Source organism: Podarcis liolepis (assembly GCF_965112155.1).
Source record: "Podarcis liolepis genome assembly, chromosome: 14".
NCBI lineage: Eukaryota > Metazoa > Chordata > Lepidosauria > Squamata > Lacertidae > Podarcis > Podarcis liolepis.
In genome coordinates this window covers 28202158-28224359 of record NC_139569.1, presented here as the reverse complement: position 1 = coordinate 28224359, position 22202 = coordinate 28202158, and the positions used below count along the sequence as shown (strand labels likewise).

The 22202-nt window shown below is 47.1% G+C and overlaps 1 long non-coding RNA gene across 1 annotated transcript; it reads left to right on the top strand.

The window, feature by feature from the left end:
- The first annotated feature begins 14867 nt into the window (after positions 1-14867).
- LOC310693177 lies at positions 14868-17317 on the top strand. Its single transcript, XR_014519035.1, has 3 exons — positions 14868-15127; positions 16890-17037; positions 17161-17317. It is a non-coding gene; the product is annotated as an uncharacterized lncRNA (long non-coding RNA).
- The last annotated feature ends 4885 nt before the right edge of the window (positions 17318-22202 follow it).

Here is a 22202-nt window from a genome sequence, read left to right as displayed (position 1 = left end):
GCTGCCAGTCCGTGTAGACAATGCTGAGCTAGATGGACCAGTGATCTGTGTTGCATTCTCCTGGGCCAAACCGGATAAGCTGCCTCCGACGATCCCAAACCACTTTATTTCTTTCCTTCCACCTTTGCTTGTTCGCAGCTCCTGGGGAACAAATATAAGAGATCTCCTGCCTGGAGCCCTGTGCTCATATCTGCCTCCTTGCAATCTCCTTTTCTGCAGCATCGGATTGCTGCCCCTCCCCAAACCTCCCTGTTAGACACGAATTAAAAGAAACATGAGAACAGCCGCCTTTCCTGCTTATAGCAATTCCTCAAGCGCTCGCGATTCTTCCTTTGGCCAGCAGAGGGCGCCAGACTCGGATCCCCTGGGTGAGATTAATATTAGTAGTCGTCGTCGTAATAATAATAATAATAATAATAATAATAATAATAATAATAATAATAATAATAATAATAATAATTAATAATATACCACCTTGTGTGTTTCCCTAGCCACTCTGGCCGGCTTCCAGCAAAATATAAAAAATAATAAAATATCAAACATTTAAAAACTTCCCTATTCAGGCCTGCCTTCAGGTGTCTTCTAAAAGTTGCATAGTTCTTTATCTCCTTGACATCTGATGGGAGGGCAAAAGTGAAAAGACTCCATTGCGGATTGAACCAGGGATGTTCAGATAGAAGGCAGTTGCTCCCCCACTGAGCCACAGCTTCTCTTTTGTTCCCGCTACTTACTTCCTAGTCTTCCTCTCACAGCTTAATTTGAACCAAGCCGCAGCATATTTTAAGCCCTGGGCCCCTTGGCGAAAGCTGGGCTTGCTGCAGGGATGTGTGATGGAAAGAGCCTTTGAGCATGTGCAGAGTTCATTTTTCTAATTTCTGAACAGCCATGGCCTGACACTCTCTCTCTTCATTGCAAAACCTCTAAAATTAGAAAAAAGGCAGAATACTGAAGTGGGGAGAAAACCCCCAAAAGTTGTCCTTGGAGAGATCAAACATAGGAAGAGTTGGGTGGGTAATGGCCATCTAGGGACCACCCATAATTCTAGCCCTGGAAATAAATCTGTGCTGGAAATGAATCTGTCCAATAAGTTAGATAGAGGCTTCTGTGGTGGTTCAACAGATGCTTAGTTTTGATACTGTCACCAAAAAATAGAGTGTGTGTGCCTTTTAATGGCCTAACTCCCTGTCTAAAGGACTCAGCGTCCCCCATGTTTGCTATCGGTCAGAGATGAATGAGCTGAGGCAGGGTCCAGAGAAAGGAAGGCTGATTTTTATTTTTTGTTGCAACAGAGTCCGCCCTGCCCTTGCAAGGAGGTGAGGGACCAAGAACGAAGTGTGACATCTCCTTTTAAAGGTTAGAAATTTTGGTGTGAAGGACATCCTCTTTAAAACTCAGTGTCACAAGGGCAAAATGTCAGAAATACACGTAAGGTGGGGTTCCAATGGCTCAGGCAGGTCAAGGTGAGACAGTCCTGAGGGTTAACAAGTTTTACATAGTTCCAGACAGAGTTTACACAAAACCTTAACATTGGAAATAGGATTTCCTGAGGTTCCTTTGACATGACAAGCAGGGTGCCCAGCAGGACCTGGAGATCCTTTCAGGTGACACAGCTGGGCAAACAGTACAATATTTCAAGACAATTGACACATATAAACTAAAAGGTGGGGAGGAAAATCCCTCAGGTACTTCCTGTGTGGTGTAGTGGTTAAGAGTGGTGGACTCGTAATCTGGTGAACCGGGTTCGCGTCTCTGCTCCTCCACATGCAGCTGCTGGGTGACCTTGGGCTAGTCACACTTCTCTGAAGTCTCTCAGCCTCACTCACCTCACAGAGTGTTTGTTGTGGGGGAGGAAGGGAAAGGAGAATGTTAACCACTTTGAGACTCCTTAAGGGGAGTGAAAGGCAGGATATCAAGTCCAAATTCCTCCTCCTCCTCTTCTTCCTCTGGCAGGCAGCAGCCTTACAAGATCAGGCAAGGGGAATTATGGAGGGTGTAGGGTCTCCAACAATGCAAAGAAGCATACATGACCAACAAGATCCAAAAGCAAGAATTACACATTTATAAACAATTTTACACATTGTTCCATAGAGAAATTCAAGTTCCCCTTGTTTTAACAAGCTAGGTGTATCTGACTTAAACGGTGAAGAAAGGTGAGACCACGTGGCGTGTGGTGCTTTGGGGTGACATAAGGGTGCACTTATTTTATGTGTATCCTGGGGACATGTGGTGAGGCACTTGGAGGAACACAACAGAGGTATAGAGAAAAGAATAGCGGGGTACGCAGTGGGCATTTTTCTGGTAACACATGCCGCAGGCAGGCTGCAAGAACGGCAGACAGGCTGCAACTGGTTTGGTGGGTCACAAGGGGTTAATTACCTCTGGCTTCTATCCCTGTGCTGCAGGCCATTGCACAACCAATCCTTGATAGGTGCTGGTCCAGCCTTGTTTGGAAGCCTTCAAGGCAGGAAAGAGATTTCACAGGTTCCATAGTTGGCTTTTTTAATATACAGTGGTACCTCGGGTTACAGACGCTTCAGGTTACATACACTTCAGGTTACAGAAATAGTATCTCGGGTTAAGAACTTTGCTTCAGGATGAGAACAGAAATCGTGCTCCAGCGGCACGGCGGCAGCAGGAGGCTCCATTAGCTAAAGTGGTGCTTCAGGTTAAGAACAGTTTCAGGTTCAGAACGGAGCTCCAGAATCAATTAAGTACTTAACCCGAGGTATCACTGTACATGCAGTTCTGGTCAGGAAAGCCTTCCCGGCCTTTGACCTAAAGACTGAGTGTTTAAAATAATTGCTTCTTGTTGTGTAGCCAGTGCTCATGTCCTTCCTCTCCTTCCTGAATTGTAGCGAAGTATTTCAGAACTGGTGAGGGCAGCAGCAATACAGATCCTTCCTTAATCTGCTGGTTGATTGATTGGAGGCTCACTATTTCCCTCCAAGGCCCCCTTTCAACTGCATCTTTCTAAGATGCTCTGTTCCCCCCCCCCCCGCCCCCGATTTATTTATAGGCCATTGGCGGATGGTAGAGGAGATGGAATGCTGGTCTCCAGAAATAAAATGCTTTCCTCTCTCTGGTAACTGTAAGCATTGCATGCACCAAAGGGCTCTGCTAATCTGTTGATATTTTAAAATTAAAATTGCATCTTATCCTGCATCTTTGGAAAGAGAGGAGTGTGTGTGTGTGTGTGTGTGTGTGAGAGAGAGAGAGAGAGAGAGAGAGAGAGAGAGAACTCTACACAAACAAACCCAAGTGCCAACTGTTTCACACAATCATGTTCATTAGTGACACTTTTAAGTTACAGTGGTACCTCTGGTTACATACTTAATTTGTTCCGGAGGTCTGTTCTTAACCTGAAACTGTTCTTAACCTGAAGCACCACTTTAGCTAATGGGGCCTCCTGCTGCTGCCGCGCCGCCAGAGCACAATTTCTGTTCTCATCCTGAAGAAAAGTTCTTAACCCAAGGTACTATTTCTGGGTTAGCGGAGTCTGTAACCTGAAGCGTATTTAACCCGAGGTACCACTGTATTATGTGCTTGCTTGAGCATGCTAACACGTTTCTCATGTATCAGCTGATAGTGAAGAGGTTGCATTCTTACCCCAGGAAGCTTGTGGGGCTTCCCACTGAGACATCTGGTTGGCCACTGTCAGAACAGGATGCTGAGCTTGATCTGCCCTTGGCCTGATCCAGCTGCAGGGCTCTTATTAGGTTCTTATGAGCATCAGACAAATTCATGGAGAAAGGGCTCCCCATGCCTCCTAGCCATGAGGGCTGTGCTACCACTGTAGCAGGTAGGTTGCCTCTGAAAACCAGTTGCTGGAGAACACAAGTGGTTGTGTTGTTTTCGGTCCTGCTTGTGAGCTTCCTGTTGGGGCAGGATGCAAGGCCTTGGCTGGTTCCAGCAGGGATCCTCTTACATCCTTCTGCTGTATCTGTGGAGGACTTTATCAGGTGTGTGGAATGGACATCCCAGGTATGCTTGGGTGTGCTTGAGTGTTGCACAAGATCATGCTTATATACCTAAGTGCAACAGACCAAGTTAAATGGGAAGGGTCAGGCCTCCAGAGGTCAAGCCAGGGATGGCCCCCGATACTAGAATGGACAACATCTGGTAGAAGGCTGAAGAAAGGCTGACGTACTGATCCTGGCCAATCAGAAATAACAGCGCATGGGCTGCAGACATAATCAGAACATCTACCAGGCCCCAAACACAAGGCCCACAATCTGGAGAAGACTGAATCTGGTCTCACCCAGGGCTGGATTTAGGTTGGACGAGGCCCTAAGCTACTGAAGGTAATGGGGCCCTTTATATGTCCAGCTGTCCATTGTCAACAGCAAATTGTCACTGTTTTTTGTGTTGAATATATGCTATATGGTAATTTATGGACCTAATAGGTATCTAAAGCCATTTGCACATGTAGAATGTAGGCACCCTATATATAGAAATGAGCAAACCAGTGATATTTTAGGGAGCAGGCTAGCAGGTGGGGCCCATTACTTACATCATAGGAGCCTACACAACACAACACAAAACAAAACAAAACAAAACAAAACAAAACAAAACACTGTTGCTGTATGTAGGTTTTATTTTATTTGTTTTTTTATCTTAGATTTTGGAAATGTACATCCAGTTTTTTACCTTTAATTTTTTGGGGGGCTCCCAAGAGAGTGGGGCCCTAAGCTATAGCTTGTTTAGCTTATACATAAATCCGGCAGTGGTCTCACCACGAAAGGTAGTTCATAATATGGTAGGAAAGGTGTAAATACCTGCAGTCTTTCCCTGATCTAGGATTAGCTTTTGTTACTTTGTCATGTGATGGCATTTATTTATATATCCCACTTTTTTCTCTTCAAGGAGCTCAAGGTGGCATACATAGTTCTCCCCCCCCCCTTCATTTAATCCTCACAACAAGGTAGGTAGATTGGGCTGAGAGAGGCAGTGTCCGACCCAGTGAACTTCATGACCGCGTGATGATTTGAACCCTGGTCTCCCAAGCCCTAGCCCTGCACCACACTGGCTCTCTAGAAACGAGAAACACACACTACAGCCAGAATGCAAGGCTCTGTTATTTGAGTCTCTCTCGGCTTTGCTGAGCGACTGCTTCTTTCAAGAATTCTTTTCCCCTGTCAAATGTGAAAGCTGCTACGTCCTGCAAGAGTAAGACCAATGTCAACCTTTTTTCACTCAGACAAACCCCACTGCTAATGTCTCAGGTGGTGGTGAGGGCAGTTGTGCTCATTCAAGCCTTCGCTATTGAGAATGTCATGTTTCATACAGATACAGTGGTACCCCGGGTTAAGAACTTAATTCGTTCTGGAAGTCCGTTCTTAAACTGAAACTGTTCTTAACCTGAAGCACCACTTTAGCTAATGGGGCCTCCTGCTGCTGCCGTGCCGCCGGAGCACGATTTCTGTTCTCATCCTGAAGCAAAGTTCTTAACCCGAGGTACTATTTCTGGGTTAGCGGAGTCTGTAACCTGAAGCGCCTGTAACCCGAGGTACCACTGTAAAATGTGGCAATAGGACTGCAAACTGCTACTTGGTTATGGGTCTTTCACATTTCCGCTTACTGGCTGTATAAACCACCCTTTGCCAATCTGGTGCCCTCCAGACATTTTGGATTCCAGCTTCCATCAAATGCAGCAATGACACTGCTCTAGGGGGCTGGATATGGTGGGAGTTATAGTTCAAAACCTCTGGAGGCAGAGCATAGCCATTGTGGCGTGTGACCATGGAGAGCCTTCTCCTCCTCCACAATCTGCCCAGTCCTCTTTTAAAGCCATCCAGGTTGGTCACCACCACTGTCTCCTGAGGAAGGGAGTTCCGTAGTTTAACTGTTTGCTGTGTGAAGAGAGTTGCAGTCCAGCAACCAAAACTTCCCCATGTCTGGTGTAGGCTGTTTACTGAGCTAGATGACCTGACTCAGGTTGAAGCAGCCTCCTATGGGTGTATCCAGGATTTTTGTTAGGGGTTGTTGTTGTTTAGTCATTTAGTCGTGTCCGACTCTTCGTGACCCCATGGACCAGAGCACGCCAGGCCCTCCTGTCTTCCACTGCCTCCCGCAGTTTGGTCAGACTCATGTTTGTAGCTTCGAGAACACTGTCCAACCATCTCATCCTCTGTCGTCCCCTTCTCCTTGTGCCCTCCATCTTTCCCAACATCAGGGTCTTTTCCAGGGAGTCTTCTCTTCTCATGAGGTGGCCAAAGTATTGGAGCCTCAGCTTCAGGATCTGTCCTTCCAGTGAGCACCCAGGGCTGATTTCCTTCAGAATGGAGAGGTTTGATCTTCTTGCAGTCCATGGGACTCTCAAGAGTCTCCTCCAGCACCATTTGTTAGGGGAGGGGCAGGCTTTTGTTGTGGGGGGGGGGCAGAACCTCAGATCTGTATTGAGCTTGATTGACTTGGGGGGGCGGTTTCCCCCTTGGCCCCCCCGGCTCCGTCCATGCAGCCTCCTAGGCTTTTGGTAAGGAGGACCACAGCCTATCAGTCTGGAAGCCCCGTTGTTCTCACACTGCTGTAATGTCACCTCGCTGAGGCATTAACCACCCAACTATTGGAATGTGCATAATTATTGATAATTATACAATTTGTTGCTGATTGTGGTTTCTGGTATATATTTTAATTAGCTTCTGAAATTCTCATTAAGTAAAATGAAACATTAATAGGAAAAATATGGTGCCATTAAAAACCCGGAACGAACAACTGTGCCCATCGGATGGTGAATTAATTTAGTTTCGCATCGCAAGCCTGCCATCTAGTGGGCGCAAGCGACAATTGCGGGCTCCCGCGGAATGGGAAGGCTCTCCCGAATCCCTCCTTGCACGTTTCTCGAACTCACCCCCCCCCGGGCTTAATTTTACTAGATGCAATGGAATTTTTGCTCAGGGAAGGAAAATGTAGCCAAACACCGTTGGTCTGATGCTTCTCGGGGGTCTGGATTAGAGCTAGTCCAGACTGAAAATGGGTTTAGGGGCTGAAATTAAACCCTGGTCAAGGGTTGTGGCTTTTATGCGGGTTTTTTTTGCAGCCAAGCGCTGGGGAAGGGCAGTAGTTCAATGGCAGAGCACCATTCTATGCAGGAGGCCCTGCATAGAATTCAATCCCCGGCTTCCCCAAGGGCTGCCAGTGTGAGTAGGTAACAGTGTAACCTGAGCCAGTAGACAGTCTCTGAAGAAGGCAGCTTCCTCTGCTGCTATATAACCCCAGACTTGCATATGAGCCATTCTGAGAGCTCTCTATTAAGGGAGAGGTCCTGATGCTACAGTTACCAACTGCTCGGAAAAAGCGACCCCATTTGCTCTTGTGCTTTTAGCGGAAGCTTCATCTGCAGAGTTCAGCAAATCCATCATTTCAGGGCATCGCAATCAGCCTTGTCAGCTGCTAATCATGTGTGCAGACCAAGCTGCTGCTTAAAGGCACAGGAGCAGGGGCTGGTAAATACGTTGGCAACCCCCCGCAGCAGTTTGACAAATGCGTTAACAAAGCACCCATTTATTTGAATTTTATTTCAACATAACCACCTGCTCAAACGATAATTCTGCGCAGGGTGCCAAAGCTTATAAAAATATGAGAGTTCAAATTAAAATTTTCAAAAAAGCAAAAATGAAACACCAACCCAACTGTTATGTGGGATTAGTATTTTCACACCACTTAGCTCTCATTAAAATGCACTTTGCTGACTGTAAGATGCGGTTTCAAATGACACAACATATTAAGTGCTTAATATACTAGAAATTATGAAACTGATCTACTCTGTGCAATATGAAATAATTAGAGGGAATGAGACGTCAGCGGCTGAATGAAGGAAGACCGGCACTGCCAAGCGCCTTCAAACAGCTGGAGGGAGATGGCAGACCCTAGAAAAGAAATGAAATGAAGAGCTAGCAAGAGAGGGGACGCTCAAATCATTGTCCTGACACCAAAGTAAGAAGCACTTGAGTCGGACTGGCCTGTCTCTGAAGTTGTAATAAATTCAAGATCTAGGCTAAGGATGAGGGAAAGCGAGGGTGTCCATGGATCAATTGCTACTAGCATAAGAACATAAGAAGAGCCTGCAGGATCAGGCCAATGGCCAGTCCAACATCCTGGTCTCACAATGGCCAACCAGATGCCTCTGGGAAGCAGGATCTGAAATCAGGAGCACGCTCTCCTCTTGTGGCTTCTAGTAACTGGTAGGCAGAAACACTTAGACAAACTCAGCCCTCCAGATGTTTTGGGACTACAACTCCCATCATCCCGAGCTAGCAGGACCAGTGGTCAGGGGTGATGGGAATTGTAGTCTCAAAACATCTGGAGGGCCAAGTTTGCCTATGCCTGCCCTTGGGTCTCCAGTGTCAGGAGTGCGTGCAGGAGCCAGGCCCTGTGACTGGGAGGGCCTCGCAGGACTGGGGCCTTCCTGAGTTTGGCCTGGAAGGGCAAGGCGTGGCCACACAGGTGAGGCTTGACAGAAGACTCGTAGCACCTGGTGGCAAGGGTCGGGAGGGATATATAAGACCAGCATTTCCCTCTGGCTCTTTGCCTCAACAACACAGTACTCATCTAGCTGTGCTTTGGCTTCCTGACTCTTGGACCCTTGGCTTCCTGACTCCTGGTTTCCTGAACCTTGGACCCTTGGCTTCCTGACTCCTGGTTTCCTGATTTATGGACTCGTGGCTTCCTGATCCCTGGACTGCTGATTCCTGCTTCCCGACCTCCACCCCGGTCCCGATGTACCGAGCCGGGACTCTGACTACCTGTAACCCAGACCATGACATCCAGTTGCTTTTGGACTACAGCTCCCATCATTCCAAGATAGCAGGACCAGAGCAGATAGGCAGCTAAAAGAAGTCTGGATGATTCAGGTGAGAGTCAAGTGGCCACATTTCTTGGCAGAAGGCCAAGCATATCCCCCTTCTCTGCCGCCAGCCCCAACGTTACTAGCCAATTGCCATGCGTGGCAGTCGGTTGGATCCTGAGCATGATTCACCCCCCACCCACAGAGCTTCTCCAGGAAATACTTGTGAGGGTATCCCTAGTCCTTGTAATGTACCCTTCTCCCTGCAGCTATCATGTGCAATGTTCACAAAACTGAATCCAGCACAGAGAGCATCCTGCTTGGGGGAGTCACTGAACTGCAACTCCCATCAGCCTGAGCAATCAAGACCAATGGCCAGGGTTGATGGAAGCTGTAGTCCAGAAACATCTGGAGGCAGGAGAGCCAACTCCTAGGGGCCAAGGTCCCTTTGCCCCCCCCATAAAATATTTTAAGGGGGCTGGGTGACCCCAAGGTTGGTGGGCATTGCCATTCAAATGGTCCCATGTCATGTGATTTATGTGGGGGCAGGGCTTACCTACCCCCTCCAATATTTTATTCAGTTTGGCACCCCTGCCTGGAGGTTCCCCACACCTGCTTTATTTATTATTTTTAAATGTATTTTTAATTAAAGATTTTCTTGATTTACAAAGGTATGTGCAATGTCTCTCTTGTATTCCCCCCCCCTAACATTTTTTTTCTTTTTTTTACAAATTGGTTTCATTTGTTGAGACATTAGGAAGAATAGGGGGAAAGAGGTGGGGGGGGGAGATGAGGGGGTGGGGTCGGGTGGTGATGTTTCTATTTTACTTAATATATGTGGGGTTTGGTGTCAGCGTTGCTTGTGCAGGTTCTCTGCTGTTCACGTGTGTTCCTTTGGTGGTGAGAGAGGTTGGGGTTGGCCTAGGGTGTGGCTGTTCATTTGTGGTTGGCTGTGATGGTCTTTGTTTTCATGTGTGAGTGGGGGTGGGTGCCCCTCGCCTGCTTTATGTAATAGTAGCAGCTGGGGCAGCCTAGTTGTTAGCACCACCTGTACAAGAATATGCTGCTGTAATAATAATAATAATAATAATAATAATAATAATAATAATAATAATAATTTAATTCATAGCCCACCCATCTGGCTGGGTTTCCCCAGCCACTCTGGGCAGCTCACAACATATCTAAAAACACAACAAAACATCAAACATTAAAAAACAAAATCCTATACAAGCAACAAACAAACCAATAAATCAACAGAAACCAACAATAACAGTAATAACAGTTATACCCAAATTAAAATAACCGCCAACCCCAGCTAAACATTTAATCAACACCAACCCAACAAAAATGAAACAGAGACACCAAAATTAGAACCGTTTAAAACATTTTTGCCAGTTGCTCCAACCCAAGAGTTGTTGCAGCAATGCCCCTCCAGCCTCTCAGGAGACCTTTAGCTGTTCAAGGTGAGTCTGAGCCCCGTCCCCTAGGCCAGTGAAAATGGGCCTTGCAGCAGGGAGCAGGTCTTCCTTCCAGCACTCATGGCAGCAGCCGTGCTGCAGGAATGATGTATTGCAGGGGGTTGGACTAGATGCCCCCTTGGGGTCCCTTCTAACTCTACAATTCTATAATTCTGTGAAAAGGGCCCAGACTTCTATAGGAATCTCCTACTGCAAGGGAGTCAAGAAGCCTCAGGTCTTCCAGAGTTGTTTGCAGCAGAGCCCCCCAAATCAGATGATGGCAGCACCACGTCCTTAGGGAGGGAGGGGGGCCCTGGTTTCACAGGTTTCTCGAGGAGCAGTGGTCTTGAGTATTCGTAATCTGGGGAACCGGGTTCGCATCTCCGCTCCTCCACATGCAGCTGCTGGGTGACCTTGGGCCAGTCACACTTTTTTGAAGTCTCTCAGCCCCACTCACCTCAGAGTGTTTGTTGTGGGGGAGGAAGGGAAAGGAGAATGTTAGCCGCATTGAGACGCCTTCGGGTAGTGATAAAGCGGGATATCAAATCCAAACTCCTCCTCTTCCTCCTCCTCCTTCTCTTCAGCTTCAGAGTTCTCACCTCCAGCATCAGGTGAGGAGGAATTTGGTTCCTGTTCCCAGGTAACTAGCACCTCGCCCTCTGCACTTGGCTGGCACACCATCCTCATGGGGTAAACATTATTTATTTGAATTGTTTGCCACAGTAATTGGGTGTTTCAAACTTTTATTTACTTATTACCTTTATATATATATATATATCCCACAAAGGTGCTCAAGGTGGCAGGCACAAAGTTTTAAGAGACTACTTTTTATTTTATTTTTAAATCAAGCTGGAAGTGGTCTTTGATCTCTGCTCTGTGTTCTCAGGTCTCTGTTGCCTGATGGCAACAGTATTTGCTCCTTGGGTTTTTATTAAGCTTCAGTTTGTGGGAGCTTTGTTTTAGAGAGAAAGGTGGCACATTGATGTATCAAATTAAACAGATTCCTGAATAAGTAAGTAAATTTGGCTATGCTGTCTGGAGTTGCACCCCAGAATACTAGGTTGTCAGAGACTGCTATAGGCATGAGTTGGGGGTCAAAATAAATTCAGGAGGATAAGGCCTGATGGGACAGGGCTGCTGCTCAGTGACAGAACATCTGCCTTGCATGCTGAACGTCCTGGGTTCAATCCCTGCTGGCATTTCCAGATAAAGTTGGGAGAGACTCTTCCTGAAACCTAGAGAGCTGCTGCCAGTCAGTGTAGACAATACTGGGGTTGATGGCCCAACAGCTCAATAGAAGGCGGCTTCTATTTTCAGAAAGGAAGCATTGCATGCTTGTAGTTGCCCACTAGGGGGCGCTGCACCCTAAACGAATGAGCAGAAGCAGTGAAGCTGAATAGGAATGGTGATATTTTCCACTGGCCAGTTTGACCCACGAGTGTGGATTAAGATGGAGTGGTTTAAGCCTGGAATCTGCTGCATGCATACAACAGGGGAGTTCTGGCCCTGACCTAAGACCCCCTCCAAAGCACCAGGCCAGAGCTGGCACACCAAGGGATCAGGAGCAGTGTCATTTCAAGAAGATTGTTTTGAGTGCTGATAAGGGCAATCTAGGGCATAACCAGAGAGCAGTTGCAGCCAGGCCCTGAAGGGTAAGGAATTAAGGTGCAGTTAGTATTTAAGGCGCAGAGAGCATTTGGGTCAAAATTAAGGGAGAGAAGAATAACAGAGACCTCATTGTGGGAGTTTACTATAGATCCCCAAGCCAAACGGAGGACATAGATGATGCCTTCCTGGAACAGATGGCCAAGCATGCAAAAGGAAGGGAGATAGTAGTAATGGGGGACTTCAATTACCCAGATATTTGTTGGATGTCAAACTCAGCCAAGAGCATAAGGTCAAACAGATTCCTCACTGGCCTTGCAGACAACTTCATTGTCCAGAAAGTGGGAGAAGCAACAAGACGAACAGCCATTTTAGATCTGGTCCTAACCAATGTTGATGACCTGGTTAGTGGGGTAGAAGTGGAAGGATCATTAGGCGCGAGTGATCATGCTCTTCTGAAGTTTACTATACAGCGGAAAGGAGCAGCCAAGCATACTAGGACTCAATTTCTTGACTTTAAGAAAGCTGACTTCATAAAACTTAGGGAAGTGCTGGGTGAGATCCCATGGACAGTAATACTAAAAGAAAAGGGAGTTCATGATGGCTGGGAGTTTGTTAAGAGGGAGATAGTAAAAGCACAACTTCAGGCAATACCAATGAGACGGAAACATGGAAGGTGCCTAAAGAAGCCAGGGTAGCTATCTAAAGAACTTTTGACTGAGTTAAGATTAAAAAAGGATGTGTACAAAAAATGGAAAAGGGGGGAAACCACCAAAGAGGAATTCAAACAAATAGCCAGCACGTGTAGACACAAAGTCAGAAAAGCTAAAGCACAGAATGAACTCAGGCTTGCTAGAGAGGTTAAAAGCAACAAAAAAGGCTTTTATGGGTATGTCCGTAGCAAAAGGAAGAACAAAGAAACAGTGGGGTCACTCAGAGGAGAAGATGGTGAAATGCAAACAGGGGACACAGAAAGGGCTGAACTCAATGCCTTCTTTGCCTCAGTCTTCTCCGATAAAGAAAACAATGCCCAACCTGAAGAATTTGGAGCAAATGATTCAGCAGAGGAAACACAGCCCAGAATAACTAAGGAGATAGTACAAGAATACTTGGCTAGTTTAGATGTATTCAAGTCTCCAGGGCCAGATGAACTGCATCCAAGAGTATTAAAAGAACTGGCAGATGTGATCTCAGAACCACTGGCAGTCATCTTTGAGAATTCCTGGAGAACAGGCGAAGTCCCGGCAGACTGGAGGAGGGCAAATGTTGTCCCTATTTTCAAAAAGGGGAAAAGAGAGGACCCAAATAATTATCGCCCAGTCAGTCTGACATCAATACCAGGGAAGATTCTGGAGCAGATCATCAAGCAAACAGTCTGTGAGCACCTAGAAAGGAATGCTGTGATCACCAATAGTCAGCATGGATTTCTGAAAAACAAGTCATGTCAGACTAACTTGATCTCGTTTTTTGACAGAATTACAAGCCTGGTAGATGAAGGGAACGCAGTGGATGTAGCCTACCTTGATTTCAGCAAGGCATTTGACAAGGTGCCCCATGATATTCTTGTAAAGAAGCTGGTAAAATGTGGTCTTGACTATGCTACCACTCAGTGGATTTGTAACTGGCTGACTGACCGAACCCAAAGGGTGCTCATCAATGGTTCCTCTTCATCCTGGAGAAGAGTGACTAGTGGGGTGCCACAGGGTTCTGTCTTAGGCCCCGTCTTATTCAACATCTTTATCAACGACTTGGATGATGGACTCAAGGGCATTCTGATCAAATCTGCAGATGACACCAAACTGGGAGGGGTGGCTAACACCCCAGAGGACAGGATCACACTTCAAAACGACCTTGACAGATTAGAGAACTGGGCCAAAACAAACAAGATGAACTTTAACAGGGAGAAATGTAAAGTATTGCACTTGGGCAAAAAAAATGAGAGGCACAAATACAAGATGGGTGACACCTGGCTTGAGAACAGTACATGTGAAAAGGATCTAGGAGTCTTGGTTGACCACAAACTTGACATGAGCCAACAGTGTGATGCGGCAGCTAAAAAAGCCAATGCAATTCTGGGCTGCATCAATAGGAATATAGCATCTAGATCAAGGGAAGTAATAGTGCCACTGTATTCTGCTCTGGTCAGACCTCACCTGGAGTACTGTGTCCAGTTCTGGGCACCACAGTTCAAGAAGGACACTGACAAACTGGAACGTGTCCAGAGGAGGGCAACCAAAATGGTCAAAGGCCTGGAAACGATGCCTTATGAGGAACGGCTAAGGGAGCTGGGCATGTTTAGCCTAGAGAAGAGGAGGTTAAGGGTGATATGATAGCCATGTTCAAATATATAAAAGGATGTCATATAGAGGAGGGAGAAAGGTTGTTTGCTGCTGCTCCAGAGAAGCGGACACGGAGCAATGGATCCAAACTACAAGAAAGAAGATTCCACCTAAACATTAGGAAGAACTTCCTGACAGTAAGAGCTGTTTGACAGTGGAATTTGCTGCCAAGGAGTGTGGTGGAGTCTCCTTCTTTGGAGGTCTTTAAGCAGGGGCTTGACAACCATATGTCAGGAGTGCTCTGATGGTGTTTCCTGCTTGGCAGGGGGTTGGACTCGATGGCCCTTGTGGTCTATTCCAACTCTATGATTCTAGTAAGCTGCCAAAGTCCACAGCTGGGCAGTCCATCTGAAGGGAGTTGACCGATCTCTGGTTTTCAACATTTTGATATATATCACCAGCTGAACATCTTGATATATCACAATGTCTGAAATAAGCTATGGAGTAGCTATGTAGAGGCATTGGCCAGCTTCAGGGTTTCCCCCTCATTGTGATTTCCCCACAGCACACACACACATATCATGATTTGCAATATATTGCTAGGTCAAAAATTAAGAAACCAGTGTCACAATATGGACTTCAAACCGGTTTTGGACGATATAGTGATATATCACCCAGCCCAAGCTGGGAGTGCAGTCCTAGACTGTGGATTGTTAACTAGCTCCTACCAATCTCTTAATCTCTTATCAATCTCTTGATCTCTTATCTCTTATAACACAACTGCACAGTTAAAGAAGCACAAACCTTGCTATTGTCAACTGACTCCACAGATAACCCTAGCCTTAATCTCCTGCCCAGTAATTCATTTGCCTTTTCTTACCCATCAGTTTGTGTCTGATTCTCCAAAGGGTCCTCATCTTTATAGTCCCACCATTGTCAAAGGTTTGCAAACGATCAAATAACAGAAGCTGAGGATGTGACTACTGCCTTTGGCTACAGAGTTGGTAGGTCTCTTGCTCTTTCAAAACATAATGTACCTTTCCCTCAGAGAAAAAGCAAACAGACAAACAGAAAGCATAATCTAATCACTGTGCATGAGAAGCTTATTGTCGACGACCATTTATAAGATTCCTGAGTTTAGTGGGTGTCCTCATGCACCACCAGGTTCTGGAGTCGGGGGGGGGTATGAATCACCTGGGGAGCACCCAGTTGAATAGTCATGTGGCGGAGGGAGCACCCTGTGCTGGCGTTGGGTGACTCAGCTTGCTAGATCAGCCAGTCTCATCTTCCAGGGCTGGAAGCATTAACTGTGAATTCATGAAGGCTTTCATCAGCACAGCTGGGGCCTGGAGACATTCCTGGAGTTATGTCTTCTCACTCAGAAGGGAGGGAGGGGAGAGAGAAATTCAAAAGCAGGCAATAGTTCAGCCTTCCCAAGTAAAAATTCCAACCTTGCAACTCTTGCCAAGTTTCCCATAGGAGTCCAAATTACCAGCTGCTTTCAAAATTTCTGGCTGGGAGGTGGAGGCTTTTGATCAAGGAAGGGTCATGCTGGACATTTTCCAAAGGCCTCGCTATCTCACCCCAAACAAAAAAACTCAATTTCCAGTTGGTTAATTGGCTGCTGTGGTTTGGAATTCCAGCAGGGCTAAGTTAAAAAGGGAGGCCCACCACAACCCTCAGATGCTGGAGGAAAGAAGGGTGGTAGTGAGGACACGGCACTTTGTTCATGCTCAGATAAAAGCACAGTCCAAAAGCACTGATGAGTGCAGCTCACAGTCCCTGCAGCGTCTAGCAGAAAATCGCCCAGGTCCCCCACATGATGTCAGAGCTGCCTCATGGGACAATTAGAGGTGGCAGGTGGCGCTGTGGGTTAAACCACAGAGCCTAGGACTTGCCGATCAGAAGGTTGGCGGTTCGAATCCTCACAACGGGGTGAGCTCGTGTTGCTCGGTCCCTGCTCCTGCCAACCTAGCAGTTCGAAAGCATGCCAGAGTGCAAGTAGATAAATAGGTACCGCTCCGGCGGGAAGGTAAACAGCATTTCCATGTGCTGCTCTGGTTTGCCTTAGTCATGCTGGCCACATGATCCTGAAGCTGTACGCCGACTCCCTCAGCCAATAAAGCGAGATGAGCACCACAACCCCAGAGTCATCCACGACTGGACCAGACTGTCAGGGATCTCTTTACCTTTACCATAAGGAAGCCATCACACGAGCAACAGCATCTCCAGCAAAGCCCTCCCTAAACCAGCTGTTAAATATGAATTTTATTGAACCAGGGAGATTGGCAACCAGGTGGTAGTGCCTTTACTGCCTATTTGGGGCTTCCGGATTCCACCTTCATTTTGCCAGTCATGATACCACCTTGGCTATGTTTAACCTGCTCCTCTGTGAGCCTTTTGTATCCATAGCGTAGTGGCAAATTCAGCAGTGCAGGGGTCCCTTTGTGATAGTCACAACCATGCTCCTTCTTATACAATAATCTGATAAATATACAATAGTAATAATTAGAGATGTACTGCAATGGTCAATGCACATCTCCACGTGTTGCATTTCAGCTGGATCTACTATTTTCTCAGCATGTACCTGGGCAAATGACTTTGCCCAATATCTTCCTTTGGGGCGACTTAATTCATGTTTTCCTTGAAGTTCCACTGCACATAACAGAAACTGAAAGCACCTTGTGTTTTCAGTGTTCCTGAATGCTTAGCTTTGGAGCATACAGAACATCTCCCCCTGTTGATCTTCCTGTGCATTTTCTCCAGAGCGAAGTGGCTGACTCACCTCCTTTCACTCCAATCCGCACCAAGGGTGAGAAGACTTCTCCGTGGCTAAGAAGCTCCCTTTCATGCTGATTGGGTGGCTCTCGGACCCTGGAGACTGGGACCCTGAAGAGAACCTGCTGCAGAAAGAGTAAGCAGGTCTTAGAACCCCCAGGACCGCTACACCCCTGGCTCTCCCTCATTCCTGCTACCTATTCTTGACCTCTCCCCTTCTCTCCACCCCCATGAGTCACCCATCATTTTCTTTTCACAGAACGCAAAGAAACTTCCATCAGCCTGGTGTCCTCCTAGCTCTTATACTGCTGTTCTCAGTGGCCTTCATAGAAACCTGGATTTCAATCAGTTTGTCTTGTAAAACAGTGAATGATGGAGCAATTGTTGGCCAAATGAAATATAAAAAGTTTTGCTGCAAATGCAATTTTCCACTGACCCACAGTGTGCTCATAGGCGCCGACTCCATGGGGCCTGAGGGGGCTCGAGCCCCCTCAAAAAAATTTTTTGGGGGGCTCAGCCCCCCCAATAATGTCGGGCGCCCTTCCAGCAGAGCGCCGCCGCCGTCCCCCGCCTCCTCCCCACCTGCTCCCTCGCCAGCCAGCCAGCCGCGCGCCCTAGTTGGAGAGCCCCGGCCGTCCCCCGCGAGATTAGGGAATCCCCGGGGGCGGGGGCTCCTGCCTCGCTGCTTCGCAGCACCACCGCCACTGCCAAGGCACTGCCGGGGGGAATTTCCTTCCTCCTGGCGGTTTCAGCCCCCGCGAGAACAGGGGAATCCCGACCGGCCACACCTCCCAGCCAGCCAGCCAGCCTATTTAGGGCCGGAGTGGAGGGGGCTCGCCCTCTCTTCTCCGGCTAGCCCCACGTTTCCCGCATATCAGCTGTTCCGGAGCTGATTAATAGGCGCAGCACGCTCTCCCCTATTCGCTCACGAGGAGGCGACGCCACTTTATTTGCATATTCATGAGCTTATTTATTATTCATGAGCTTTCCCGGCCCCCCCCCCCAATATTTTTTATAAGTCCGCGTCCCTGAGTGTGCTCTCTTGTTTCACAGTAACTTCTATACTGAAACAGCAACAGTAATACTGTCACTGAGCTACTGGGCCCAATTCTGGCGTATAAAGCCTTAAATGAGCTTTCTCCAATTCCAACCATCTCTGACCCTACAATGGCAGATGAGGCCTTGTTGGTGCCGTCACTGAAGGCTGTTTGCGCTGACTCACTACAGGGCCTTTCTGGTGGTAGTCCCCTGGTTGTGAAATGCCCTCCCTATTGAGGTCCCTGTCTCCATCATTATTGTTACACAACACCTCAATCTCTGCTGAGCGGAAGCAAGATTCCAGGGGTTTCGGGCGCTCACTCAGGGCCATGTTTCTGTTGTGAATTAAGGGCATGGCAGAGGCTGTAGTTTTTAAAAAAGATATATAGTTTGTTTTACAGCTATATACACCTGGATCTACATGGAGAGGAAGAGAGCTCACAGCATTACATCTCCAGAGATGTCTCTTCTCCCATAGCTTCAGCCAGCTTGAGTCCAGAGCACCCAGCCACGCTCTCCAGTCTCTGGCTTGCAACCTCTCCAGTCAGCAGGGCAGGCATGCTCCCGAGGGGGGGGCGGCGCATGGCGCAGAGGGTGCCCTCCCAGGTGCGAGACAGCCACTCAGGTGCCCAGAGCGGCGTGCGTGCCCTGCAGCCGGAAGAGTGGAGCGAGCTGCTCATGGCAGACATTTGGCGCACCGCCTGCCCACGACTCCCAAGCCTCCCCCAAGCTGTTAAAACGAAGGAGGGAATGCCACCAGCTAAGCAGGGCAGCTCCCCCCCTTGTCAGGAGTTCAGCCTACACTTGAGTAGGACCCTGGCAGAGACACATGCCCGACTGGCATGTTCTCTCCCTCCTGGTTGTTTGTTCAGGAGCTTCATAAGCTTTCTTCAGCCCGAACATCACAGCGACCCGACACTAGCACACTTGGGGATCCGCAGAGTTTGTGCATCATGCTAACAGACCTCAGCAACTCAGCATTTTGGCTAATCTACTTTATTCACATATAAACACACACGGAGCGCTGCAACATGGCTCCCTCTCTCTCTAGCATCAGACAGCAAAGAGGAAAAGGACAAAGGACAATAGTCCCACTTCACGGAACACAGTAACACAAACATCCTGTCTTCGTCACTTCCCACTCTGTGGAGTTAAAACATACACAGTCATGTGATAGACAAAAATCCCATGACTGCAATCATGGAGCAGAAATTCTAACACCCCTTACCCCAACGGCTCGGGGTAGGCTTGGGAGTTGTGGGTGGGTGGTGCGCCAAATGTCACCCCCCTCAGTGAGGGCACCCGTGGCAGAGCAACCCCCTTCTTACGCCCCTGTCTCAGCGTCCCCTGTCCCATACAAAACAACACTCTTCTTTTCTGTCACCTCTCACCCCCCCACCACCTTGGTAGCCAGCCAATTCTCGTGTCTCTGTCCCCTCCTCAGAGCTGGAGGAAGGACTGTTCTTTTGCATTGCCAATGGCTAAGTATTGTTTCTTTAGGGCTCTACACTTGGCTAGCTTACCCAGACTGGGTTTGCATGAGCTGGCCCAGGGACCCCTTGCCTGGAAGAGCTGCAGCTTCCTATCCTAATTATTTCCCCTTCCTATTCCAATTATTAGCTAGATTCTGACATTCATTAATTTATTGGGTTTAGCAGGGGTCTCTCCTCCCCTCGCAAACTTATAACATCATTAACTTGCAAGAGGAATCTGAAAACATTCCTGTTTAACCAGGCGTTTGCTGGCTGAAGAATACTGCTCCTGGCAGCCTCCAGATCATTGAATTTTTTTTAAAAAAATTGCAATTGTTTTTAGAAGGTTTGAGTTGGTTTTAGAATGTTTTTGCTTTGTTTTTGTTTTTAAATTGAATATCTGTTTTTGCCTCCCTGGGCTCCTTAGAATGGTGAGATATAAATTCAGTAACTAAATAGCAAGCAATAATTCTCTTGCTTGCAGCCAGAGCCAGTGAGTGCAGCCCCTTAGGGCATAGACCTCAGAGGGGCAGAGCGGTGACTTCTGTGGGGCACAGTTTTATACAGACTAGCTTTTTAATATCTTATACATTCCAGATAATATTTTACTTCTGTTTTATTTTTTGAAGAATTTAATAATTTTTAGAAGGCATCTGTTTTTTGAAAACTAGCATTTTATTTTACTTTTGCAGGGGTGCAAGAGGTTAAGTCTTGTCTGTGGTACAAAATAGCCTGGCATCAGCAATGCTTGAAGCACATGACCACACGGGCCAGTCTTCCCCAATATGGTGATCTCTAGAAATGGTTTGACTCCCAATGTGCATAAGCTCTGACCATTGGTCATGCTGGCTGGGGCTGATGGGAGTCGTAGTCAAAGCAGCAAATTGGGGAAGGCAGACCTAAACTTTCAGAAGTAATAATGCTTTGCTAAATAAAAATAAAAATATAAAAAAATTGTGCATTGCAACCCGTTGGAGATTGCACTCTTATTGCATTCTGCCTGCCTCCCTCTGCCTTCTGACAACCACAGAAAGCGTTAATTAGTGGGTGTTTTTTAACAGTGCTCTGGAGACAAAGCTCTCAAAATATGATCATGTGCCTTGGCTCTGTTGCTACACCACGTTTCTTTCACTCACTGCCAAAGGATTGTCCATTTTATTTTATTTTTGGAACCAGCTTGTTATTTCTGCCCATCCTTAAACAGATCCTCAGGACAAACGGGCAGATGTGTGTGTGAGAGTGGTGGTTAGAAGTCTTAGGTTTGTAATAGTAAAACAATTCACAATGTCTGAGGCCGTAATAGGGTTCCGCATCCCACCTTCCTCCTGGAAAAGAAAAAAGAGTTCACGGAGGAGGCTGAGATAGTGCACATTATACTGGATGATACATGTTTGAATTTTGGCAACTTGTGTGGAAAAAGGGACCCATGCTGGCGAGGCTGTAATCTTACGTACTGACCTCACTGAGGATAATAATAATAAATTCTACCTCACTTTTCCATCATTCTTTCTGCAAGCCTTTCTTGTCTCATCCCCAGGTCAACTTTACCTCTCTGTCCCTTCTTATCTCAGCATGCTCTTCTCCTTGATTCTCTGCCTCTGTTTTTTTTTTTGCTCCCTCCTTCCTCCAGCTCCCTTTCTCCTCTACCAGCACTCTCCTGGGGTCAGGCTGACTTTCTTCATGGGATGAGGATGGGGAATTCAGAGTAGGGGAAGGGATGATCCACAGGGCCAGTCCCAGAAGCAACCTAACCAACTAGGAACCCTTCCCTAAGAAGAGCCTGTGGAGCCATCTCAGAAGCTCTAGGGCAGAGCCAGTTTGGTGTAGTGGTTAAGAGCGGTAGACTCGTAATCTGGGGAACCGGGTTCGATTCCCCGCTCCTCCACATGCAGCTGCTGGGTGACCTTGGGCTAGTCACACTTCTCTGAAGTCTCTCAGCCCCACTCACCTCACAGAGTGTTTGTTTTGGGGGAGGAAGGGAAAGGAGAATGTTAGCCGCTTTGACGCTCCTTAGGGTAGTGATAAAGTGGGATATCTAATCCAAACTCCTCTTCTTCTCTTCAAACTGTGATCCACGGACCCCCACGGTCCACGTGCTTCATTTAGGTAATCTGCCATGCATCTGTGGATTTGTGGTCAAAGATGGAAGGCAACACAGCCATTGAATTATATATTCATATTGGTTTGAAAATAATGTTTTTATTGCTCCCTTTATTTCTTATTGTAATATAATTTAACTTCCATAGAATTCAAATTGTCATACAATGTGAGGAATAAAAGAAGCAATAAAAATAAAATTAACATAGTGAATTACAATTCCTACAACAGGCAGAAAAAATCATTAAGTGGTCCAACAAAACCCTCAACAAATTTTGAAGTCATCTGTGGAGGGGAACTTTGGGGAACCTGTGCTATACTGCTACCACTGTGAGCAGAGTAAATTACTGCTGGAGCAGATTTTAAATGAAGAGGCTCCTTTCATGGAAGGCAGAGCTAGCAAGTGAGTAGGGGCTGAAGCCCCTCCTTAAAGCTCAGTCTGAGGGTGGCTGGTGCTGAAGCAACATTCAAGTTCTGCTCTTATGGAGTCTCCAGCCTGAGACCTGCATGGAGCAGTCCAGGGTGCTTTTGCCTTGTGTGAGGTCAGTGAAAGCGGGCCTTCTGACATCACACAAATGTGCAGAAGGCAGAGAGCTTAAAAGCTCTTTTCGTGCAGGGTTGTCGCCAGTGCAGAAAGAGCTCTTAAGCTCTCTGCCTTGCTTGCCAGATTCTGGGATGTTCTGGTGCAGGCTCT